General features: G+C 41.8%; 1 protein-coding gene across 5 annotated transcripts in view; it reads right to left on the reverse strand.

The window, feature by feature from the left end:
• The window catches only part of TMCC3 (transmembrane and coiled-coil domain family 3), a 305,666-nt gene that overhangs the window by 62,658 nt on the left and 215,319 nt on the right, over positions 1–27,689 (reverse strand). Inside the window, exon 1 of one of the 5 annotated variants that reach the window (XM_036864843.1) lies at positions 13,640–13,667. The exons of the other annotated variants lie outside the window; for them this stretch is intronic. The gene's annotated coding sequence lies outside the window, so the exon portion shown is untranslated. Of the gene's footprint in view, positions 1–13,639; positions 13,668–27,689 lie in introns of those variants that run through there. 5 annotated transcript variants of the gene reach the window in all.

Below are 27,689 nucleotides of genomic sequence, written 5' to 3' on the forward strand. Positions count from 1 at the left end.
TGGAAAAAGTAAGGGACTTATCTGAAGTCATAAAGCTAGCATGTAGAAGAGCTGTGATTCCACCTGGCTCAAAGGGCTGGGCTTTCATAATATTTCCAACCTCTACTGAAAGCCTACTGCATATACCAGACCCTTTCCTAGACATGAACATGTTTTCCATAACCCTTACAACCCCTAAAATTTCCTTTACTTAAATCACTGTGCTACCGTTAAATATTACAAAGTAAAAAGTATGCATGGTAGAGAAACCAGAAGGGAGAAAGAATACTAACAGACGGCTTTGGACAGTTCTTGGTGCTACAAGGCAATTACTGGAGATATTCCAAATTTGACATTTAATAAGTAAGATGAAACACTAGCTTAAATCCCAAGATATCTTGTATAATAAAAAATGTAGGTTGCTTCTGTTTTAACCATTTTAAAAATGATTCTCAATGCCAGGGGAACATGCCAGTTTACACATCAACTCCCTCTTCTGGCTACAGCTCCAGTGGATACTGTAATCATTAGAGGCTCTGCTACCAGGATGCAGATAAGAGGAAGCTTCCTTCTCCCACAGCTACAGCAGTTCACAAGCGCCAAAGAGTCATGTTTCGGAGAGACAATAGTCCTCTAGGAACTTATTGTTTTGTAATCTGGGAGGAAGGAAACTGAAAGAAATGAATTGAATTGTGGATTGTGATTTTTAAGATAAACACTATACCATGACCCTTCTTAGAATCCAAGTCTGTATTTGGGTTGACTGTCTTTCCAAACAGAGGCAACAGCCTTCTAGGGCCACTCACAATACTTGCAGCAACTAGCCAGCTCAGATTCACAGGAAAAGCCCTGATTCCAAAGCCGTGTGTCCTAAACAGAGCTTAACTGTGGCACAGTGGTAGCCTAAGTTAGTGGTTTAAAAGCACAGATTTAGAGCCAGACTATGCAGGTTCAAACCCCAGCTCTGCCATGTTAATTGTATCACCCTGGTCAAGTAGTTACTTACTCTATGACTCGGTTTCCTCATCTGTGAAGTGGGGGCAGGTGTCAACTTCACAGGGTGACTGTGAGGATGAAATGAATTAATATTTATGAAGTGCTTGGAACAGGGCCTTGTACAGAATAAGTGCTGTAAGTGTAAGCTATCGTTTATGAAACACAACACACCCCCAATAGGTGGGAACTTCAGAAAAGTCCAGAGCCAAGAACAATGGTGCTGCTGTTGTCATGATTAAGCTCTTCCAGTAGAAGCTGAGCACTGCCACCCCATGGAATCTGCTTGTGTGTGCATCTGCATCTTGCCGCAGAGGGGGAGGAGAAAAGACGAGCAGGATCTCAAACTCACGCCAGGAAGTGCCTTAAGGATCAAGTTTCAATGAACCTCAACAGCAAAGCTAATACTTCTTAAAAATGCCCACCAACCCAAAAGCAGACGACCTAGTATTCGAGTGATTGAATCTAACTTTTAAAAAGAGACAGTACCTCTAATGACTAAAATTTTAAATCTCAATATCTGGTCCTTAATTTTTAAATAAGTGTCATTAGTCTTCTATGTTGTTATTTTCAGTAAAACCAGAACTCTAAATTAAGACCCTAAAGACAGATGTCTAACATTTCCTATCTCTAAGTCTTTAAGCAAAACAAGGGGAAATTGTATTAGAAAAGCTTATCTAATGATCATAACTTGCTACTTTCTCTAAAAAGCCTCCTAAATTATTTCTTGAGAGTATTATGTCATGGAAGCTTGTCTTTATACATAAAGTGTGAGATTTTTTTCCAACCAGGCTATAGTTAATCCCATGACCTTATCTATCAATGGCTTCATTCTCTAATTTTACCAGGTTCTCTCTCCTGCATCCCTTATTCAAGCTGCCACCAAATTCTGTTATTTCTTTGTCTAGCAATTTCTCTCTAGATTGACACTTCCTTGCTATTTCCGGGTCCATCTACCTGAATCCAGCCCCCAACTCCCTACCTCACATATACAAAGGGCAATGGTTTAATCGGGTTTCATTGCTTTCAACATTTTACTTCTTCTATCTATCTAGTCCATAGTGAATCATTACGCTCATCTTCTAAACTTCCATTTACATCATGTTACAAAATGCTCAAGATGTACAGTTCTTCTTTTTAATAAAGGAATTGGGTTCTTCCTCCTGTTGGTACTTAATCTGAGTAATTTTTCCCATTCCAGTTCTCCAGTGTCTTCCTCCTTTCTTCCAACCTCCACCAGACAGATCCCAGCACTGTAGAACACAATACATTTCTGTACTTTTTTTTTTAACCTCAGTAGTTACATCATTCCCTTTGGACACAACATTTCCAAGGCCTCTCTGTCTTATCCAAATCCTACCATTCCTTCAAAATCTCTTTCTTGAGGCTCATGTCACTTCCTATCCTTCCTGATCCATTTTGGCTCTTATTTATACTGTTGAGTGGGTCCCTACTTGTTTTATCTTCCTTGTTGGCTTTACAGATTACTAGAAGTATTCATTTTTTAGACACCACACAATACTCAGCACAGAACTAGCAGTATCACTGGGTAGCAAATACTTATTATAACCAACTTTCCTATGCTATAAAGCAGTATATTCCCAATTCTGAATGAGACCCATAGTAAGAAATACATATGTACCACTACATACATACATATGTGCACATGTATACACACATACATAACTGAAACACAAGTTTTATGAAACACTTATCTTTATACATGCAACAGTATTTTAAAAAAACATGGTTGGTTAGCTCATTTTTTAGACAACTGTGTATTAGGAAATTACAATTAATTTTGTTAGGCATGTTAATTTTATTATATAGAAAAAGTCCTTATTTTTAGATACATATCAGAAAAGATATGCCCTGATGTCTGTATGTAACATACACACACGCAGACACAAAGCAAATGTGAAAATGTTTGTTGAATCTGGGTAACACAGATGGGTATTTGCTGTACTCTTCCTTCTGCCTTTCCATCTAAAAATATAAAATGATAGTTGCTATTCATTAAATCTATTTCATAACCAACTAATGGGTTTCAATTGTTTGAAAAACAGCGCTTTATAATTAAGAAAAAAGATAAGCCACTTGTTTCTATGTTTACTGATTATATTTAAGGAGGCTCTAATATTCTGAAGAATGTTACAGTAAGGGATTTAATCTTCCATTGTTATGAGTCCACTAATCTCTTCTTTAATATCTTTTCTATGGAACTTTCTATGAATCACTACTACCTTAGCAGAAAGGTATAAGATTAAGGACTACTTTTTTACTTACGGAGATCACAGAATCAGAATTTACCCTAAGACTTCTCATCCTAAAAATCATCTTTGTGGTTTTCATTGAGGCTTTAAAAGAACAACATCTGGGAATGGCAAAAGTTCAAGACAATGCATTGAAACTGAAAACATCATAATAAACACGCACACTGGTTAAAACGTTCCCCTTCCTTCTCCTTTAAGCACTGGTTCTAATAAAAGAATAAGTTCCACAAACAGAGTCAGTAACACCTCAATTTAACTGACACAAAGAGGGAAGTACAATATTATAGATGAATGAAAGAAATTTCCAGATAACTGAAATTCTTACCATTTATGGGCCAACGTATTAAGTCTTGCTGATTACTGATTTCTAAATTACTAGCTTCCCAAGACTGCTTTCCTGTTAACTGGGATCTTCCATATGACCAAGTCTGAATTGTGACACAGCATCTTGACCTCAGGAAGAAACCTGGTCTAGATCCACGCGGGACCTGGGGTCTAGTTAACCCTCCAGTCTTAGGTCCCTCATTTGAGAAAATGAAGTGGCTGAACTCTGCAACCTCTAAGCCTTTGCAGCTCTTTTTCTCGACAGTTTTATCGCTACTAGGTCTGTAAAGCTGGCAGCCCTCAGCACATAGCAATTAACACACATTGAATATTTACACTTCAGTATAATGAAACTTATTCACCAAAATGAAAATGAAGCAAAAAGCAGTTAAAAATAATATGCAGCAAGTAAAAAGAATGAACAATTATTAACACACAACATAAGTGAATCTCAATAATGTCATTCTTAATGAAAGAAACTACATACCCAAAAGGACATGCTCTGTGATTCCAAGGATAGGGAGGTCAGAACTGGTTACACTTGTGGGGAAGCAGGGGAAGGGAGAATGATCTGCCAGAAGGTGGCACAAGGGAGTGCTGGGTGCGGACAACACTGACACAGGGGACAGATACATGGTGCAACACAGGTAAAAATCATCCAACTGTACATTTAAGATGTATGCATGTTACTACAAGTTATTCCACAAAATAGTTTAAAAAAAAAAGTAAATAAAATACAAAAAAATCATAGAAAATGAAAATTCAGGAGCTGTCGAAACTATTTTATCTTTACAGTACCTATAACATATAAGTACTCAATAAATGCATGTTGATTAACATACAGAATTGTTCAATTCTAGCAGGAAAAGAACTTTAATTTCAATGGTGTGTCAATTCATATTGCGTTTTGTCAGCTCTTTAACATATTTAAAGTTTCGGAAATTTTCATGATACTCTAATAAATATTTGTCTTCAGTACCAGAATATAGAAGAGCAAATGTACAAAATACAGAAAAAGAGTAGAAATCTGTATGGTATTCTAGCAAGGCACTAATATCTATGGTGTAACTCAATACATCAGATTTAGACACAAAAATATTTAATCTTACATTCTGCAAAAGGCAGCAAAATCCTAAATACCATGTTGACGCAGATTGAAAATGACCTGGTTCATTTAATAATAGTTATTTAGAAAGCCAATGTTTCTCAAAGAGGCTGAATTTAACTAAAAGCACACAAAGTACAACTAAGGCTTACTCACTGACTTACACCAAATTGTTTTTATGACAGTTAAAGGAACTGATTAATTTAGGTTCCAAGCCAGGCCCCCTAAGATACAGAACTGACACTTAAAAAATGTTTTTCTGGGCATTTTTTGTGAGTGAGGCAGTATGCTAAAAGTACTGGAGTCAGAAAGATGAATATGCTAAACTCTAGCCTAGGAGTTCTTGGGCTGGGAGACATACAGAACTATACAACTGTAGAAAAATGTAACATGGACTACAGGAAACAAAGAAGTGGAAATAAGTAAGGCTTCAGTGAGGCACCTTCTAAGAAGATGATATTTGATGTGGCCTTAGAAGAGGAGGCTCAAAAATCAGCCAAGAGAGCCTAGCAAGGAACACGGTGTATCCACAGAGGCAAACAGTAGAATATTTAGGAAACTAAAAGTTTCTTCGGGTGTCTAGAATTTAGAGCTAAATGGGTCATCCTAAGTCAGGGTTTGATCGAGGGCTGGGGCAAAAAAGAGGTACAGGGCAAGTATTTCTAAAGGAAGGAGGCATGAAACTGAAGAATACAGACAGCCTGTGGCAGGCTCTATGTAAACCATGCTAGACTTGACACTTCATCATGCAGGCAAGGGGAAATTTTTTTAATCATAAAGATAAAATATTGAGAAATAGAGAAGTTGAAATAGCAAAATGAGTAGGGGGAAAATCACCCATAACCTCCCTTAAATATAGACACTGCTTAGATTCTTATTTATTTTTTAAAAACACAGAACCATGACTATACTGTACATATAGGGATTTCAGACTTGGTTCATGTACTGTGCATAGTCACATAAGGATTTATTAATGAATTTGGAAGACTTCATCATTATGTGCCTGTACACTCACACTGCACTGCACAGCAACACTAAGTGGGTCTCTGTCTGGGATGCAGGGATCAGGTCACCAGATCTACTGTTAAAAAAATCATGTGAAGTTAAGGACAGCTGAATTCTCACCTGAAATAACAGTATCCATCACATGATGGAAAATCAGACATTTTGCCTCAGAAATACATGATTGATGATTTATTCCATCTCTGCTCATCTGAAATGTTAAACTAATTATCACAGTGCCTGGTGCTTTTTATTAGAAGGGTCTGATAGATGACAAAGGGCAAAATTTTTACCTAGGATGAAAGAAAAGGCAAGAATTATAAAACGACTCCCCTGAAGCACACACTTCTTTTTGTCTTTTATTTACAGATTGAAAAAAGAAATCCTTCAACATATGCATGTTGCAAATCATATTCTCCTCCCTGTAAGCCACAGTTACAGAAAACAACTCAAGATTCTTCTGACTGTAGGAAAGCACCACAGTACACCTAATCTACACTGTATATCTATTATGACTCAAATTCTGTAGGAAAAATATTTAAAAATCCAAATTAGATTTGTAAAAGGGAAAAAAAAAAAAAAAAGCCTGTGAAGAATAGAAGGTAGTTTGGGAAAGCTTCAATGACAGATGCTTTTTTTCTCTCTTTACTGGGAACTGTAGACAAATCATGGGCCTGTACCTGGCTTAGTGCCCTAACTTCCCAACGAGACTGCAAAAACTCTCAGACAGGACACCTGCTCTGAGCTTATTACAGAACTGCCTTGTGCAGAATTACCATTGGAAAACATTAACTTTGTGCCCAACTGGAAGAGTGCCTACTTCCCTAAGATATATGAATGGTGGGGTTTTCTTTTGCCTTACATTGGGAAAGCTGATGCACTAATAAGACTCCAAGGGCTGCTAACTACCCACTAATATTCCAGTGTGGTACACTTTATTAATTTGACTCAGTCCATCTACCTTATTCAGCATTCCAAAATGTTAGAGAACCATCTGTTCAAGATTCACCAACTGAGAACACTATGAAACCTCATTCAGCACAAGACGTTACTCTGCATTTGATGAACTGAAACTTCTTTGATTTCTATACTTGATGATGCCTGTGATGTCATTCATTACTTTAGATGTTTATTTGACTGATGTTTTATTAATAAGGCCACTGTAAATTTATCTGTAAGGACCTGTGTCAGAGAAAATTTTGCTCAACTGCTTTTCATACTAGCTTAACACGCAGTCAACAATTACTGAACGTATACTTCATATTACAGGGCTGACTCAAAGTGTTCAATCATATCTAATCAGAGGCAAGGGTATGTTTATTTTATTAAGTATCACATCCTTCAAAGAAACCAAATTTTATATATAAACAGTGGGAAAGTGACCAACATAATTAGGCAAGAATTAAATGACAAGCAGAGTTGGGCATTATCATTTATTTACCATTAATATAGCATCTTTCATCGAAAATTTCAATAAATCTTGCCAAATGTTCTTGCCCCAACCTAGGATATGATTATCTGGAAGTGTTCTAAGTCAGTTCTGAATTTCACACTGAACAACTGACAGGCATTCAGGTTTTTGAGGCTCACTGTTAAGTCTTTCCTCCCCCTTGGCTCACACATCACTAAGTTCTCTTTCTTTTTTGATGTTCTAACACCTAACCCTTCCTTTCTTTCCAACATCTGATACCTGCTCGGTTCAGGTCTTCTATACTGCACATCTGGACTCCTGTAACCATCTCTTAACTCATCTCACTGTCTCCAGGCTGCCCTCCCGTCAGTGGTCACCACAGTTGTCTATAGGATGAGGTCCAAATTCCATTAGTTGAAAAGTCAAGGTCTTCCATGTCTTGACCCAATCCTGTCTCTCTCCAGATTTTGTACACACACCTTCTTACCTGGACCAAATGACCTGATCCAGTGATCTCTGACCAGATCAAGAACAACATGCCCAGATCACTTCTACTAACTCACTTTACCTTTGTTCATGCGCACCCCCCAACATGCAGTCCAGCCACCCCTTCCACCTCCACCATCTACCTGGTGCCTGCCACGTGCCCGTCAGCATGACAGATGTTTGACATATTTTGTCTCTAATCCCCACCCCAATCCTACAAGTTATGTTTAGTCTATCACGATGAGTATCAAAGAAATCAAAGACTTTGACAAGTTCACAAACTAGTGAGTGATGAGCCTAAGCTCAAGCTCAGGTCTGATTCCATAGCCTATGTTCTTTCTAAAACTTCAGGCTTCCTGGAATACCATCCCCAACTCTTTACTTACCAAAACCTTGGGGTTCCTTCAGAGTCTGACTCAATTTAACCTCTTCCACACAGAAGTGTTTCTTATCACCTCCAATCTAGTACACAGTGCTTACTCTGAACCCCTGCTGCTCTTACTGAGTCCCTCTGCTTGCACTAAATTCATTACTGCCTCGTATTATTAGTTGCCTTATTCTTTTTCCCACTTGTTTGCAGTCCCACAGCCTCACATTGCCTCTTGAACACAGTAGGCACTCAACTGTCTTATAACTGAGTTCTCTACTTTGATAGCATTTCCTATGGATAAAATTCCACATCAGGTAGGATAATTTCAGTAACTGGATAAAAGACGTTCAATAATAAGGGCACTTATGATGTCACAAACTAAGATCAGCGGACAGGGCTGATCTGGTGGCTTAAAAATGTTATCAGGGGGCTTCCCTGGTGGCACAGTGGTTGAGAATCCGCCTGCCAGTGCAGGGGGTACGGGTTGGAGCTCTGGACTGGGAAGATCCCACATGCTGTGGAGCAACTAATTTTGTGCCCCACAACTACTGAGCCTGCACTCTACAGCTTGAGAGCCACAACTACTGAGCCTGTGGGCCACAACTACTGAAGCCTGTGCACCTAGAGTCCGTGCTCCACAACAGGAGAAGGCACCGCAATGAGAAGCCCGCGCACCGCAACAAAGAGTAGCCCCCGCTTGCCGCAACTAGAGAAAGCCCTTGCACCGCAACTAGAGAAAGCCCGCATGCAGCAATGAAGACCCAACGCAGCCAAAAATAAATAAATTAAAATAAATTAATTTAAAAAAAATGTTATCAAAGATCCAAGCTCTTTCCAATTCTTCATTATACTATCTTCAGGGCATTTGCAAGTTCTCTCATGGAGGCAAGTGAGCTACTGCAGTTTTAAGAATCACATGTAGGCAATTTCTGGCTATATATGAGAATACTGCTCTTCTTTCATATTCTGTTAGGAAGGAAAATATTTTCCAGAAACTCCTCAGCAGATTTCTCCTTAGGTCCCTCTGGCCGGGCCTCAGTCATACGTCCATGCGCTAGCTGCAAGGGAGGCCGCGGAAGCAGTATCTAACATTTTCAGCCTCTACTGTACTGGCTCTGCCAGCCAGGCAGAAAGGGAAGGAAAATGGTGTTTGGATAGGCAACCAACACCTTTAGAGAAATATTAATGCAATAATAAGCTCTGTATAATGAAAGTCCTCCACGGTCCAAAGAGATTAATTATCTTAAGAAAGGTTTGCTAATCAGGTTATAAGAAACACTCCTGTTACAATAGGGTACTGTTTGCACTAGAAGTAGGAGAGAAGAGAACTGGAATCTCCCAGCTCTTTAGCCAACAAATTGTAAACACATTCCTTTCCCTCGTATCCTGAAGTATCACCATCTCTTCCAGCACTATGACCATCACAAGGAAGGATAGGCAAGCAGAAAAAAAACTCGTTCTCTTCAGCTTCCATACAGTTCTCCAAACACATTAAAACAGGTAAAAAAAAAAAAAAAAAAAAAAAAAATTTGAGAGATTTAAAGAACAGAAATGAAGATGAAAATATTTATGTTTTTGCCTCCTTCTCCTATTCTTTGCTTCTTCTAACAGGACAGTCTGCCTTTATCACCACCATCACCACTACCACCACCATTACGTTTCTAATTCTGGAATCAGCTTAGACATCCATTAATGGAGAGCCACTTAAAAAACTATTACAATGGAAAACAATGCAGACGCTAAAATAGAGGTGGATCTCAACTGGCTACTACGGGAAGCTGTCCAAACTAAATTGTTAAGCAAGAAAGATACAGAGCTATATAAATATATAGTACACACTCATTTGTGCTTTAAAAGAGGGGCAGTGGTGGGGTTTATATAAATGTGATACAAGTGTACTCTATTTGTAGAGAAATTTCTAGAAGGATGTCTTAGGAATTGTGGATGGTAATTACCTCTGGGGAATAGGATTGGGAATCTGGGACCAGAGATACTTCTTGTTTTATATTTTCTTTTTGGTATAGTTTGGTTTTTTCCCACCTTGTATTGTCATATTTTTTTTAAACCTACTTTGAGGTTGAGTCTGCAACCTCAAAGCAAATACCTACAAAATTCCATTAGCTCACTTAACATATTTCTTTGTTTCCTCTTAGGACCTGTGATTTTAATAATAATAGCAAAATAACTGGCCTCAATATTCAGGATAGTAAGCATTTTTGTAACTCAAACTAACTTTAGTTTATGTAATTACTTTTACTCCCTACTGAAAAGAGGGCTTTTAAATCCAATTTCCCAAGGAAGTAAGACCACGTCTCAAAAGGTAGTTCTTTAAAAAAGGTTGTGGACCTAAGCTGGAATTACCAAGTCATAATTAGAAGTTTTCAAATGAAAATCCCATAAAAAATAACGTATACTAATGTTACATCACTTTTATATGATGTAACCAAAATACCATCTCTTCAAGGGACAAATCCTACTGAAACATTTCTATTGAGAACTCAGTTTCCTAATGCTCACAGCTTCGAATCTATTCCATGTGGGCAATGATTTTTCCCATACAGGGTCTTCACTGAGAACACCACAGATGTGGATGACACCAGTGTGTGACAGGCATATACGGTTGTCCCTTGGCATCGTAAGGAATGGTTCCAGGGCCCCCCCCCCTCATGATGCCCAAGTCCCGTATGTTAAATGGTTTTGCATTTACAGGGTTGGAGAGCCAACTCTACATATTCACTCATCTGTGGTAGCTGAAGAGACTCACAGGGTCCATCGAGTGACAGTTAACATGTGGCTCATGTGACTCTGGAGGGCTAGATTGTTTTATTTGTGATTCTCAGGTTCTAAAGGTTGATTTTTGCCCTTCAAAAATGGTTTCTGGGGCTTCCCTGGTGGCGCAGTGGTTGAGAATCCGCCTGCTAATGCAGGGGACACGGGTTCGAGCCCTGGTCCGGGAAGATCCCACATGCCGCGGAGCAACTAGGCCCGTGAGCCACAACTACTGAGCCTGCGCGTCTGGAGCTTGTGCTCCGCAACAAGAGAGGCCGAGACAGTGAGAGGCCCGTGCACTGTGATGAAGAGTGGCCCCCGCTCGCCGCAACTAGAGGAAGCCCTCACACAGAAACGAAGACCCAATACACCCAAAAATAAATAAATAAATTAAAAAAAAAAAAAAAAGGTTTCTGTAACAAGTACAAAAAGCATTAAAGCTATCTCCTTAAGGTTGAAGTTGCTCAGGATCCAAAACAAGGCAGGCCTACTTCCATTAAAAATTTTTCTGATGGTCCCAGAATTTATTTTTAAATGAAGCAATGGAATTGGATTCCAAGATATATTTGAAATGTTTACATTTACTGAATTCTTAGAACATTAAAAATTGTTTGGCATTTGAACATACACAAGCTCAAGAGACCCAGAAATTCCATTCCTAAGAACAAGTGCCCACGTTAGGACAGTGCATTAAAAATATGCATAGCAGCAATGTCCACAACAGAAAACAACAACAGTAACGACCACCCAAAATAACCCAAAGGTCTACAGGCAATAGAATGGATACACGTACCTTGTGTGCATTTGTACAGTGGAATGAAATGAACCATAGCTTCAAGACTTAAAGTGGATAAATTTTAAGAGCAGCAAGTCAAAGAAGAACACATGCAGTATGAACTCCACTTTACAAAGTTCAAATGCAGGCAAACTCTTGTTTAGGTATAAACACACAGGTAGTAAACGATAGAGAAAAAGCAAGGGGACAGTTAACACAAACCCTGGGACAGCATCACCTCCTGGGTGAGGAGGCTTGTGACAGCGGGATATGAATCAGGGAAAAGGTCAGAGGGTCAAGTCTGATTTCCTGCCCTGGGTTTTAGGTGCAGGGGTGTTTCATGTTACTTTTTAAAATGGAATATCTTCTATATATAATATTTTACAATTTACAAACATTTAAAAATAAAAACTATGGAATAAATTACACAGTAAAATAAACTGAGTGTGCATGTGCGTGTGTGTGTGTGTGTGTGTGTGTGTGTGTGTGTACGTTTAAGTTATATGATAAATAACATCCTCTTTTAATCCCATTGCTTTTATCTCTGGGTCTACACTTAACTCTTTGGGTAATAATGTTAAAAATCTAAATTTGAGGCCCTACTTAAATTGTGACCTGGATTCAAAGGCCCTCAGGCCACCTCCTGCAATAGGTCCTGACTTAGTCTCCCTGGGTCATTATCCTCAGTGGCTCACACCCTGGAATGTGAGGGATGTAGTCAGAAGAGAGTCCCAAATTCCCCCCCAGGCTACAAAGTAACCGCCAGGCAGCCTGCAAACAACCCACGTCTGTACTTTAGGTAACCGACTGTGATCTTCAGTGGCTGGAAGAGGGGAACAGAGAGGAGGAAGAGCCTGGGGGGAGCGAGCGGCTGGCCAGCGTTGCAAGGGCTTCTCCAGAAGAGCCCGTCAACCGGCGGCTGGCAAGAAGAGACCCATTCCTGCCACCCTTTTGAACAGCCTTGCACAGACGGCAGCTATAGTTGTTTCACAAGCTGTGCTCTAGCAGTTTGGGTGGCAATTTCTCCCTTTCATTCCAACTGAAACCGTGCACGTCAATCTCTGTCAATCACTGCGCTCACAATGCTATGAGGCTATTAAGATGCTCTGCTGTCAGAACAACTAGCCCTCCAATTATTTTTTCAACTAGCCCCCCAATTTTCTTTTAACAACAGAAATTTCATCTCCACGATTCAAAGGATCACACAATAAGCAGCAAACTCCTCCAACTCTCCATACCCCTCATCGCCACCCCCCCAAGCTGTTTTTGTTTCTAAAGGTTGGGGATCATTACCAACAACAAGCCCACCTTTGTGACATTCCAGGGTAAACATTTGATACAGAACTAATTGGGAGAAAAATGACCTGAATTAATAAGTGTTCAAAATATTTTAATGTCCAGGAAATGAAAGACTATTTATTTTGCAGCAATATCCCAAAGTCTTCCCTGACACAGATGCACACACACAACCACAAATTGAATACAGATTTCCCATGAGATCAAGCAGCTCTTATAGGCAGAGTTCAGGTGATATGGAACCTTCCCTGCCCCACAGTGGGCGCTGCATCCACCACCATGGGGTGGCCAAGGACAGCCGGCCGGAGGAGCCCTGATTCTTCAGATCATGACGCTTCCCCTCTGCTGCTCCCTCTCCCAACCACAGCCACCACACCACACGCTGTCTCGCAGTCAGTTTTCTGGAGTCTGAAGTTTCAAGGAGGGATGCCCGCTTCTCAACAGACCGGATGTTAAAGTACAAAGTTAGATTCCAACTCAGTCTGGTCAGACCCAGGATCACTTTCAAAATGACAGGGAAGTAAGAGGAGAACTGGCTCTTGTCCAGCCAGTAGCCGGCACCCTCCTACTCAGTCAGATATCTGTTCACCTCTTAAATCACACTCATTGAATTTACATTTTTAAAGGACCAAACGATAAGGATTTTGGTGGCTCATTAGGAGTTTCAGCAGTTTAAGTATCTAGAAATCCAGTGAGAAATTACGGAAGGACTTGGCCAAGCATAAAGACAACTATTAAAAGCCCCCAAATAACTTGCATCTCTTTCAAGCATCTCATAGGATACGAATTACTACACAGCTCTACGATACATATTTACACAGCCTGGTTGAAACTGCAGAGCAGGGAGGAGACTTACCAAACGCCACACCACAAATCAGCGAGCAGCTCGCTCCCCACCCTGCCTGAGAGGCATCTGAGCCTGTAAGGCAGGCAGGCTGGATAGTCAAACAGCTCCTACCATGACTCACCCTGAACTTTGGAGATACTGCTCACATATATCTGGGTATTCCCGTGTTTGTCTCCGAGAAACTCCACGCCCTGCGCTGTAACCAATGCTACTGCCCGCAATAATACACTGTATTCAACCCACTGCTGACAAACGGGCTCTTGGTACTGCCAGAAGAAAAGATATACATTCTGTATATTTGGAGAGAAGCAGACTAGAACAAAGTCCTGTTATCACACAACTCTGGGGGTGGGAGAGGACCTTAGAGGATGTCCAGCCTGGCACTCCTGATTTACCGACTAGGAAACAGGCTCAATTCAACAAACTCCAGTTGGGCAGAGCCAATGCAAAGCAGTGAACCGAGCACAGGAAACCCCAACATGGATGAAGGCAGGGCGAGCGGTAAGTGGTCCAAGCGCGTAGGGAAGGGCAGTGAGTGGGGTCAGGAGACTCTTTCCTCTGTTGTTTCATTCATGAGACACATGCTCGCTGGTGCCTTCGAGTATCAGACGCAGCGAGGCGTGCTGGAGTTGCAAAGGGGCACCCCACCCCCAGGCTAGTGGCAAGGGAAACAATGACAGTCGCTGATGAGTGCCCTAGGAGGTGTACGCGGTGCTAGAAGACAGCACTTGGGAGGGGTAGCCAAGGTGGGGGTTGCGGAGGAGGAGGAGGAGGGCAGGAGAGGAAACAAGGCTGGTGCAAGGCAGGAAGAAAGAGACTTGTCAGTGAGAAGGTACTTCAGGTAGTGCGCTCTGATTCATTCAGCCAGACAGCAGGTGACGATGTGAAGGGTACTGGGCATGGCAAAGAAGGCAGGAGAAGAACTGGGTCAGCAGACAGGGATGAGATTTTGAGGGCTCCAGTTACATCACGCCAAGGTGTTTAGATTTCATCTGATAGGACAGGTGGCAGCCGCTAAAGAGATTAGGATAATCAGATCCCTGTTTCAGACAAGTCCTTCTGAAAAAGCAGGAGAGAAAATGCATCTCAGTGGAGCGGACTGGAGCCTGCTGTAGTAATCTAAGGCAAGAGCTGGTGACGGCTGGATGCAGGGTTGTCCTGGGAAAGGAGAGAACAGCGTCTGAGGTAGACAAAGGAGGCAGCATCAAAAGGACGTGATACCAATCGGGTGGGGGGTGAACGGCAGAGTCACGGAAAACCCCACTTGTTTCATCCCTTCTGGTGGCCAAAAGATCAAGCGCAAGGCAGGCAACTGAGGAGAGGCAGGAGGAGGAAGAGATTTGGGGTAGCGGAGGAGTCAGCATCAGACATAATGAATTCGAGGCTCCTGTGGCACATTTAAGCACAGGTGTCCAGAGGGGCACTCAGAGAGACAGGGGCTTAAGAAAGAGAATTGGAGCCCATCAGTGACAGTGCCTTGGGGCAGCTCACCGAGAGGAAGTACTTGGACTTTCGGGTCAGGCAGACCTGATCAAATCCCCACTCTGCCACTTAGCAGCTGTATGACCTCCGGCAAGTAAATTAACCTTTTTGAGACTGTAGTCTCATATGAGGAAATTCCTCCTGGAATGTAATAAGATCAGTAAAGAACCTTATGTCAGGTGAGACACAAATATTAAATATTTTTCTCTTGCCCTTTCGTGATCATATACCGCTTTTTATTATAATAATTTGAGTACTAACCTCTGCAACAGATTACAAGTTGTCTTGCTGTCAGTCACTCGTCTTTGAATCCCTTTTGACCTTCCTTGCATGAAGAGATTCTCAAATATTTGAACTGCCATAAGTCATATGAAAAACTCAGGCCAGAATGAGTCTAGGAGACAGGGTTTCTTGCCCTTGACATTAAATAACTAATACAAAGATCTCAAAATGGTTATGTGGTTTATACGGTACTGATTTAATTCTGTGTTGGGGGTGTGATGGGGGGAGAAAAGGGCAATGGGGGTTTGCAAAAGAAAGAAAATTTTGTCCGTCTAATAAAGCCCCGTCAAAGTAACAGAACTTTACTCTTTGCGTAAATCTATACAGTAATATTTAAGAGGAAGAGTGTCTACTGAAGTTAGTATTTACACAGCCTCTATCCTCTGGCTCAGTTCAAGTAAAGGTCTTAAATTAAATTTTAAATAATGAATTCTAGCAAACGGATCTTGCCTTAAACCAAATTTAAAATCAACAGTATACTCTGTATATAAGAAATATATACTTTCTTTGTTAGGCTCATTTTGCTTTTTCTATTTATAACTCTTAAATGGACATTTAAAAACTACAATAAGAGGGACTTCCCTGCTGGTCCAGTGGTTGAGAATCTGCCTTCCAATGCAGGGGACTCAGGTTCGATCTCTGGTCAGGGAACTAAGATCCCACATGCCGCAGGGCAACTAAGCCTGCGCACCGCAACTACTGAGCCTGTGTGCCACAACTAGAGAGAAGCCTGTGCACCACAACGAAGAGCCCGTGTGCCGCAACAAAGATCCCGTGTGCCACAACTAAGACCCGACACAGCCAAATTAAAAAAAAAAAAAAAAAAAAAAAAAAAAAACTACAATAAGGGACTTACCTGGTGGTCCAGTGGGTAAGACTCTGTGCTCCCAATGCAGGGGACCCGGGTTTGATCCCTGGTCGGGGAACTAGATCCCGCATGCATGCCGCAACTAAAAAAAAAAAAAAGAAAAAAAAAAAGACCCCACATGCCGCAACTAAGGATCCCACGGGCCGCAATGAAGATCCGTGCATACCTCAACTAAGACCCAGAGCAGCCTAAATAAATATTAACAAAAAAAAAACGACAATAAGATCTAAAAATCATACTGACCACTAAGGCATACAGAATTCAACTCCACATAACCAAGCTTGTTCATTTTTCTCCTGGTTTTGCCTTCAAATTTAGGCTCTAATTTGTCTTACCCATTTTTATGGCTGCCTCCCTCGTCTGAAAACATCTTGGTCACTGGATATTTTATTTCATCTCCAACTTACTTGGCTAAAACACATTCACGATCACCTCTTCCTTGCTTCCTGATCCTTCCCTGGTAGCTTCATATGTTCTCATTCTTTCATCGACAGCCTAGTTTAGCATACCTACTTCATGTTCTGTGTCTAGTCATAAATATCTCCAAAAAATTCACCCAGGTTTCCAATATAAATTTGTTTTACGATTGTCTCAAAGCTCTCTAGTTGTTTGGCTCATTTAATTATTCTGATTCAAGATAGAGAATGATCCAATTCACAGCTATGGTCTTCGGGACTTGCTTAATTCCCAGCTGCCTTCAACTTGGCCACAGGTGGTACGGCTCAAGCATGACCAATTTTAGAGGGCACTTGGGTCCCTATGCTCTGAGGAAGAACGTGTATCCCTCTCCCCAACATGCCCAGCCCTAACCCGAGGTTCTTGCTGCTCTCAGATTGTCTGGACTCTGGATGGCTCCCTTTAAACTCACACAACACAGCTGGCCATGCCTCTTTAGCCAATATCTAAGATTTTGACTCCTCACTGACATACCGATCCCCTCCGAGATACCCCCCAATTCTTCCCTGCCTTGAATGGACTTGAACTTCCCAGACTTGAAAAGACTCAACTAATTTTCTGTGTGTCTATAAGATCCTCTCCTATCTTGCTGTCCCTAGGAGGCAAAATGAAGGCAGAGAGACAGAGCCAGGCTGTATGGCAACTGCCACTAAACCAGCACAATCCCCATGCCACCTGGCTCCTGACCTGCATTAAGGAGATGCACACATATTCGACTGACAGACTACTGAGATGTAATTCTTTCCATTTAAACATTACTTTGAAACACACATTACACACACCTAACTACTACACCATGACTCATAATAGAGGTGTTTAAAATGAAGAGCATCTCATCACAATGCTTCACCCAAAACTGCCCTACGGCATCTACTAAAGGAGCAGGTCAGATCCAGGAAACGGTTTACCATAATCTAGAGCATGATTTTCTCATTATCACATTCTGCTGCAGGGCTGCCTGACTTGCTTCCCAACCCAGTTCAGGTTCTGTGACCTCATGTGATCCAAAGCCCTCTTCTGGCAAATTGAGGGTTAGTTACTTGCTTTGCCAAGCCATTCTCTATTCTCTTCTCCCTCTGAAAACCTGAGCTACCTTTTTAATTATTCTCTTTCTCAAGAAATATCTCATTTAATTCCTTCAACCAGAGGCCCTGGTGACACAGGTTTTGAGTAAACAAGGAGAGTTAGCTGCTTATCTGCTGCATCAGAACCAACTGGGGCAGGAAAGCCTTCTGAAAATAAAAGATTTCCCCGGTAAACTGGTACAACCCTTTGGAAGGACATCTTGTTCCCATCTATCCCTATTTAAAAGACACATGCCCTTTAACCCAACAATTTTGCTTTTAGAAATTTATCCATATACGGTTACAGAAAAAAAGATGTACAAAAATACTCAGTACAGTATTACAAGGCAAAACAAACGTAAAAAAAGCACTCTAGAAGGAACTTAAATTGTATTATCAGTAGGAGACTGGTTAAATAAATGATATTTTGTGAGAACATTGTTTGAGGGAACATTTCTGTAAAGATACATAAGAAACTTAACAGCACTTATCTCTGGGGATAAGGATGAGAAGTTGAAAAGAGAGACTGCATTTTCTACCATGTGCCCTTTAGTACTATGGGATTTTTTTCCTATGAACTTGCACTTTTTAAGTGTAGCTAGTTAAAAGGAAAACAAAGTGAACCTTCATAATTTGGGCTTGCGTGGATGATCTACAAGACACTTCATTTAACAATGTCATTCAATCTTCGTTAAAAAGGAAATAAAACGAGGAACAAATAAGAACTCCATAGAGCGGATATACATTAAAATGTGTTTGCTCCAGCAGGTAATGATCTCATCATTACACTTTAGGAACCCTTGTCTTAGCCTCTCAGAAGACCAGGCTTCTTGTCTCTAAAGTACCTGCTGTATGTGTTATAGACTCTTCCATAATCTAAGTGGCTCAATTTAACCATCACCCTTGTGCTAAACATGTGTGCTGACACTTAAACTTAGTTTTACTCTGGAAATTGGGGTGAGATCGGGAGGAGCCCACAACTTTTGTCAAAACCTTGGAAAGAAAAAGAAAAAAACCCTTCAACTTAAAAAAAAAAAAAAAAAAGACTGATGCTCAAGCTCCATATAGGATTTACTGAATCTTTGGGTCTGGGAGTCCAATTCCTATATTTTTTAACCAGCTCTCCAGGTAATTTCTACATTGCTGGTCCTACCTCATGCACACCAGAAATAACCATGCTTAGCAAACACTGTGTCTTATCCAAACGAAACTACACACTATAGAGTAGAAAATTCTATAAACAAAGGTGTTCACTATTGCATCACTCCAAGATTTTAAAACAAATAATTTTTTTCAAACACTGATATGGAGTTTGGAGCCAGCGCTGGCTGTAAGCAGAACCCACCAGGCCCTCCCATCAACGCTTCTGGCTTATCTGAGGTGGGGTATGGGGGGGGACATGTAGAAAAGCCACCTTTGGGGCTGGAAGGGACCTCGCGTAGTGTTGACTGATGTTTCTCAGATCGTGGCTGCGATCACCTGATCACACATCCTCCTTTCTCCCTCCCACCCCCACCCCATTCTCATGTCCAAATAAAGTCTGACAACTACCGAGCTCGTCTGGTATTTCCTGAACATCCGACTGTAAGATCACCTGGGGCCCCTGCTATCCTTGCCCCACCCCAGACCTAGTGAATCAGAATCTCTAATAGAGGTTCTAGATGTTAAACCAGTGACCCAGGTTGTTCTCATAAACAGGGAATTCTGGGAATCACCAATTCAGGTCAAACTCATTTTAAGATAAGGAAGTCAAGGCCCAAGCTGTTAAATAAGTTTCCCAAGGACTTACCAGTTGTTTAACGATAGCTGGGACACCCGAAACCTGGTGAGCTATTTCTTGCCTCTTATACCAATATTACTTATTATTATGCTTATCATGAGAATCTATGAAATTTCTGATTCACCATGATGAGGCCCCAAGTAAGTGACTAATGAAGTCGGAAGGCAGAGGGTGTGTCATTACATGCCACTGGTTTAAAGAATAACTATCGCTATAAGGCTGTCCAACATCTAGCTACCTGCCGCTCGGGGTTCTTTCACTTTCAGTATCAGGATGAGGGGACACATAAAACAGCACATCTGATAGAAAAGGAAATACAGTCCCACACATTTATAACCAGGTGAGGAAGATTCAAAGTCCTCCGATCTCACTATTTCTTGGTCAAATATTAGAAACTTTAGCAAAAGAAGTCTAATAATCACACTTTCATTTATAGCAACAGCCTGCACCTTGCTGTTGGGAGAGAGAAGACAGCTTCTACAGAGTTTCCACAACCTTGCCCTGAAACCAGTATCTCTAAACCCATCAACAAGAAACACTGATGGGAAACTAAACCCCCAGCTTGGAAAGCACACAGCAAGCTTTAATTCAGGGAGGGTTCAATCAAGTTATAATTGCCTCTAACTGGTCCTCCCACAAGGTCTCACAATTTACAGCTGTAATCAGTTCCACAAGAATGTGCTAAATTTCTTTTCTACCTTTGAAGTCAGAATTATCTCCAGTTAGGTTCTTACAACATTGCTGTTTTGATTCCAAAACAAAAAACAAAAAAAAACCAAGATACAGAAAAGGATGAATGAGTGAATAAAAAGCAAAGATGCAGACAGATCTTTTGGAAATAAGCACTGACCCCTCTGACCTAATGATAACCCAGTGAGATTCAGATTTGTAATGGAGACTGATGCCAGTTTGGGCAACCTTTCTGTTCCAGGGCACAGGATCCAAAAAACACATTCATCTGGTCAGACATTTTCCATACTCTGATTTTTATCTTTCTTGGCATGCTCCATTCTCCCCTAATAAAGTCACAACCCTTTGTTGCCATGGAACCCAATCAGACATGGAGCCTGTTACTATGACTTCCCCGAAGGTCTAAAAAAAGATCTAGTGACCAAAAGAACAGCCCTTTCTTTAAAAAAAAGAAAAAAAAAATTTCTAAGGCAAAGAGCTCCAAAAAGGACCCAACCCTTTTATTTCATGCAGGTTAACTTGAACTCCTGAGCCAAAGCTAAACAATGTTTCATAAAAATTTGTCAGCTGGGACATTGCCAAGAAGATGGTTTTATAAATAAGTACCTGGCAAAGAGGATGAAAATATTCTTAGGATTTCTTCCTTTTCTTTCCCTTTCAGGCAAGCTTCCTGAAATTTGAGTAGCTGTTTAGCAAACACGTGTCAATCAGCAGCTACCAAATTGCAATATTCATTTCCACCAATACTTAATTTTTGCCAAGAGCTCATGATTTCTCTGTAAAGAAGAGATAAGCTAAACAGTACAACCAACCCTGTGTTCTGTTGTACCTGGAGCTGGATGAAACCTGTAGGAAAAAAATACCTGGGACTAATAGCAGAGCTACTTAAGGAAAGAGAATTAACATTTGTTGAGTGCCTACCATGAGCTGGCACTTTTAGGTCATCCCGAGAACCCAGCAACAGAGGCACTTCCCTGTCTCTGTTTTGCAGCTAAGGGACCAAGGCTCAGAGAGCTTAAACAGCTTGCTCCAAGCTGCCATATTAGAATGTTGTCTGGAGCCCAAAGCCAATCATTTGTTCACCCAACATTTATTGCTGGCCTCACAGGTGTTTTGCATTTTGTTACATTTCTTGTTCTTTACAATAAAATCTGCAGCCTATAAAGCTTGTCTGTGAAGAGGGCATGGAGTCTCTCTTTACTGGAGCAAGGGGCCAGTTCTGGCTGTCCCCACTTATAATAACCACTACATCTGCACAGCAGCAGCTAACCCTTGGGAGAATCATGAGTAAATGCCCTGGTCACTTATCTAAGTTGACATGGGCCGGACACCTACTACATCCCTCAAAAGGCTGGCTGCTGACAAGGCCTTCCAACCCTGGACTCTGTGGCATGGGGAGGACCAGGAAGCTCTAGGTACTTGTTCTTGTGCAATTTCAGCAACGAAGTAAAAGCCAAGCCATGAAAACTCAACGACAATTATTCTATCCAACCCTGGTTTTGGATACACAATTTCGAGAAATGACTAGTAAGAAGGAATGTGGTAAAGCACGGAAGTTAATTTCAAAGTTTTATTATTAATCATACCAGCCTTTCAGCTAAAGGTATTTTATCTGCCTCCTCATATAATGAATACAACTACTTTCATTAAAAGAAATTTCAAAAACCAACACAAAACCATAATGAGATACCACTTCACAACCACTAGGACGACCACAATCAAAAGATATATAATAACAAGTGTTAGCAGAGATAGGGAGAAACCAGAACCCTCATAAACTGCTGGTAGGAACAAAAAATGGTGCAGCTGCTGTGGAAAACACTCTAGCAGTTCCTCAAAAGATTAAATATAGAATTAGCATATAACCCAGCAATTCTACTCTTAGGTATGTTCCCAAGAGGAATGAAAACATATGCCTACACAAAAACTTGTACACATGTGTATAGCAGCATTAATCATAACAGCCAAAAAATGGGAACAACCCAAATGTCCATCAACTGGATAAATAAAATGTGATACATCCATGCGATGAAATATTATTTGGCAATAAAAAGATATGAAGTACTGACACATGCTACACCATGGAAGAACCTTGACATTATCCTGATTGAAAGAAGCCAGACACAAAGACCGCATTATATCTGATTCCATTTACAAAAAATGTCCAAAACAGGCAAATCCATAGAGACAAAAAGTAAATTAGTGGTTGCCTTGGCTTGGGGAGTTTGGGGAGGGAGGAAATGGAGAATGACTGCTAATGGATATGGAGTTTCTTTTTGGGGTGATGAAAATGTTCTAAATTTGATTGTGGTGGTGATTTCACAACTCTGTGAGTATACAAAAATCATTCACTTGTACACTTTAAAATGGGTCAATTGTATGGTATACGAATTATATCTCAATAAAGCTGTTATTTTTTTTAAATAGGAAAAACCAACACAACTCCTTTTTGGTTTTTGGTTGTCCTATTAAATAAAAAATAACCCAACTGACAAGACCACCTGACCTTGGACAAGTTACTTTGTCTCTGGGGTCTCTGTACCTTTCTAAGGAAACAAGGCTCATGCCTGAACCCAATGTTCTCTTCTGCTGCCCCATGAGCAAAAGAATCTGACTTTTTGAGGGGAAAAATCACTTGGATGAAACCTCTCAGGTAGTGTTCAAACAGGGGAACCAGACTCCGTATTTCTGCCAGGCCAAGATCCATCCCACTCTCGCCGACTCTCTTCAAGTTCCCTCTCTGGGTTCTTCCCTTCACCCCAGGCTCCGTGCCCCAGCTGATTCCTGAACATCTGCCATGTGCAAGGTTCAAGAACAGACTCAGGTAGATTATGCAAGGTGATCAGGGTTGCACAGCTGCACAGTAGCACAGATGAGATTTGAACTCAGAACCAAAGTCTGAGCTGCTTCTCTTATTCCTATACCTGAGTTTTCCAAACTGGGTCCACAGACATATTCTTGGGGTTCCATGAGTTTGCTACAGACAATTTACAAGAATGTGCTTATTTAGATGGTAAAAAATATTTATATAATTTGGAGAATCACAGAGATAACCATCTGCTAACCAAGTACCTCAAAATCCTGGGGTTTCAAGGCTTTTTGTGTTTCTACTCACGCTGGGGCCAGGTAATAGTACTTCTTTAGTTGTCGTGCGTGGATAGGAAACATGTCGGCTAACTGTATTGGTTTTCTAGGGCTGCCGTAACAAAGTACCCCAAACTGGGTGGCTTAAAACAACAGATATGTATTGTCTCACGGTTATGGAGGCCTGAAATCAAGGCGTCAGCAAGGCCATGCTCCTTCTGCAGGTCCTGGGGAAGGAGCCATTGCATGTCTCTCTCCCAGCTTCTCAGACATTCCTTGACTTCTAGTTTCCTCCACTAATCCTCTGTCTTCACATCATCTTTCCTCTGTGCATGTCTGTCTCTAAATTCCCCCATTTTAAGGAACACCAGTCATGGTGGATTAAGGCCCACCCTAATGACTGACTTCCTTTTAACACGTGTGGACGAAGAATGTCAACTGCCACACTGGTAAACAAAGGATGGGGGCCACCTAGGGGCCAGTGAGCCATCAACCACCGCAGCCTCCCCCAACTGTGCACCCTGAGGGGATCCAGGATGGAGAAAAACAGGACACTGGCCCCAGACAGTTAAAGTGCATATCAAAGGAATGATTTCAATCAGCCCAGCCTCTTCCATCTTCCCCAAAAGAGGAAAGTGCTAAATTCATTAACTTGACATGTCTGGTTTTCTTTAACTAGGATCTCTTGATGTTCCAACTCTCTGGTTTTTGTTGCAAAAACTCCAATACCTCCTGTACCGCTTCCCAGCAGTCCCTCAGGGCTATCAGCGAGGCTGTCTCCTGGGCTTGAGTCCTCAGAAAGTCCGCTGAATAAAACATAATTCTCAACTTTTAGGTTGTGCATTTTTCTTCAGTTGACACATCATTGTCTCCGTAAAGACCCTATTTCCAAGGAAGGTCATGTTCTGAGGAGCCGGGGGCTAGGACGTTATATGGGAAACACTCACAGGACTACCACACTTCTGGTCACCTAGTGTTGCAGCTGGGGGTGGGGGGAGGGTCCCACACCAAACAGTTCTTCTCCGTCAGCAGGGTGTCCTACAAATCAACTCCTTCTGACACTATCTACCCGGAGATGGCGGCGTCAGATCCCACAGCGAAAGGGCTCAGTCCCCTGAACTGTCCCCTCCCCCCACTTCAGACACCAGGCTCAAGTCCACGTTGTTACCTGTGCTTCTGAACGACTGGCTCTAAACTGGAGGTTCCCACGGCCCTCTTTTCGGGTTGATTAATTTGCTCGAGAGGCTCACAGAACTCAGGAAAACATTTACTTAATGGATCACCAGTTTATCATAAAAGGATGTAACTCAGAACAGCCAGACGGAAGAGGTGTACTGGCAACGCATGTGGAAAGGGCAAGGATATCCCATGCTCTCTGGGCACCACTCTCCCAGAACCTCCGCGTGTTCACCAACCCAGGGACCCTCTGAACCCCATCCTTTTGGGTCTCTATGGAAACTTCATTACAAAGTCATGATAGATTGAATCATTGGCCATAGGTGATTAATGCAACCTCCAGCCCTTCTCCCCTCCCCACAAGTGGGACTTAAAAGTTCCCCTGGCAACTTGCCCCCATCTTCAGGGGCTTTCCAAAGTTAACATAAACTCAGGTGTGGTTGAAAGAGGTTTGTTATATGAATTAACAAAAGACACCCATTTCACCTTTATCACTCTTATCACTTAGGGAATTCCTAAGGTTTTAGGAGCTTTGTGACAGAAATGGGGATGAAGACCAAATATATATATTTCTTATTGTAAATCACAATTATCACAGACTTCAGCACATCTTTTTGAGGGGACAGAATTCAATCTATTCAACACTGACTTTACATATAAATGATGCAGAAGTCCCAGATGAAAGTCAAACGATCTCACAGTGAACAACGGTGTCACACAGAATTTTTCTAACAGAAAAGTTACGGATTAAGCCTTTTCCTATCATGGAAAATGATATAGGTAATAGAGGCATCCAAACTCAAACAACAAAAACAAAAAAAAAACCTGCCCTGAAGTCACTACTATACCAACATTGTGAGTGATTTAGATCATCTGTATATTAAGTTAATGTTAATATAAATTGTTATTACCTTTGTATTTTTTTCTCTGTTATTCCAATTTTTTATCATAAAAAATGTGCTGCTGAAGCAAGTACTACCTTTGTATTTTGTACGTATTTGTTTGAAATTTTTCACAATAAAATGTTGGAGGAAAACTTCCTTAGACTCTTGATGAAATCTGTTAACAAAACATTTATTCTTGGAGAACACCTAAGTAAAAACACCAGTTACGATCTTCGAATAAGCATTTCTCTACACAAGTGGAGAGAAGATAAATTTTTTTTTTTTTAATAAACTTATTTATTTATTTATTTTTGGCTGCGCTGGGTCTTCACTGCTGTGCACGGGCTTTCTCTAGTTGCCGCGAGCGGGGGCTACTCTTTGTTGCGTTGTGCGGGCTTCTCATTGTGGTGGCTTCTGATGTGGAGCACGGGCTCTAGGGACGTGGGTTTCAGTAGTTGTGGCACATGGGCTCAGCAGTTGTGGCTCACGGGCTCTAGAGCACAGGCTCAGTAATTGTGGCACACAGGCTTAGCTGCTCCGCAGCATGTGGGATCCTAGACCAGGGCTCGAACCCATGTCCCCTGCATTGGCAGGCGGATTCCTAACCACTGCGCCATCAGGGAAGTCCCTTAAATTTTAAAATATGTAAATAAGAGTACATTACTTGTCTTCCCTAATGAGACCTATTTAAATAAGAAATGTAGCCAAAGCCTTAACTAACCATTTGACGTCCTCAAACATTGACCTCTGAACGGAAAAAGTCCTACGGTCTGTTGGAACGTGTGAACTCAAATATTACACTAATTACTATGCATGAAATCTTAATTCATTCTTTCTTTCCTTCCTTGCATCCTTCTATTTCTCTATCCATCCAAACACATACTGTGCATTATGTGTGAAGCCCTGGAGATACAATCCCTGCCTGCTTTCCAAGGGGGGGAGAGACAAGCGAACCGCACATGAGAAGAACAGGAAGAAGGCTCACAAAAGACTTGGGTACCAGTCTGGTCAGGGAGCACCCAGGCTGGGGATGAGCTGAGAAGGGGAGTCAGGGAAGACCCCGTCAGTTCAGGATCTTACAGAAGCCTTCAACATCTTTATAAGAGAAGAATTATACTTACTTTTTCACATGAGGAAGCTGATGCTCAAATGGGTTGGGCAAACTGCCTAAGATGAGTCCACACAGTTTGTAAGTGGCAGAACCAGGATTTAAAAACCAGACCCGTGGTCCCCAGAGCCCTGACACTGAGCTGCCCCTCTGAGCTCTAACACGCCAAAGGAGGGCTGGAAAATGGCCTGTTCTGAACCTAGCAGCCCAGGTGATCCTTGTTAAACATGAACTTGCCCATGAACTGGCCTGCCCCTGCCTCTTGGGCCTCACGTCCTAATGATTCCTCAACTCCTTGCTCGCCCTGTCGCCTCTCTGATGTGCCTCAAATGCAACAGGCACACGCTTGTCGCAGGGAGTCTGCATCTGCTGCTCTCTGTCCCTGGAGAGCTCATCCTTGCACAGCTGTATAGCTTCCTTCCTCAGGCCCATCCTCAGCGGCATCTCTGAGTAGAGCTGTCCTCGAGCCTCCTAATTGAAACTGCTTTCCTCTATCCCCCCCCACCCCCCCCACACACACCTTGGGCCTCCCCAGCCCCCTCTTGCATGCTTTGTTTCTCAACATTGCATTTATCACCACTTAATATACCGTGTAATTTACCTATTGGTCTGGGCTGTCTGCCTCGTCCTACCTGAATATAAGCTTGGTGAGAGTAGGGAAATTTCTTTTGTTCCCTGGGATGCCGGGCTCGGAGCAAGGTACTCAACACATATGTGTTGAATTAGGCTGAAAGCAGAATCGTTGCAGGCATGACCCGTACCTGTACTGCTTATGCGTGGACAGTGGCCCGACATCTCCCACATGAGATGCTGCCGACTTGGTGGAAGGGGGTCGGAAGAAGCCAGCCCAGGGGGCTACAGGGAGCTCATTCTTAAATCAGTGCCACGCAAAGGTGCCCGAGTGAGTCCTCTTCCCTGGCACGTGCTGAGGAGACGCAGACACTACCCACCTGGATGCTACTATCCAAGGGAGCCCATCAGGGCTCTCGATCTCAAGGTGTGGTCCTGGGTGAAGGGGACACCTCAGACCAAGAAGTTAGGGGAAGTAAAGGGTAGCCTATGTTTCTGCCTTCTCCCAAAGTGCTAAAAAACAAAAAACTCTGCCTGGCCACTCAAGGAGGTCCTTATTCTCCCAAGTTAAGCTCCACCTGTTTGCAGAAGGGCTCTCTTCTTACACTGGCCTTT

The sequence above is a fragment of the Balaenoptera musculus genome, chromosome 10, assembly GCF_009873245.2.
Source record: "Balaenoptera musculus isolate JJ_BM4_2016_0621 chromosome 10, mBalMus1.pri.v3, whole genome shotgun sequence".
Taxonomy (NCBI): Eukaryota; Metazoa; Chordata; class Mammalia; order Artiodactyla; family Balaenopteridae; genus Balaenoptera; species Balaenoptera musculus.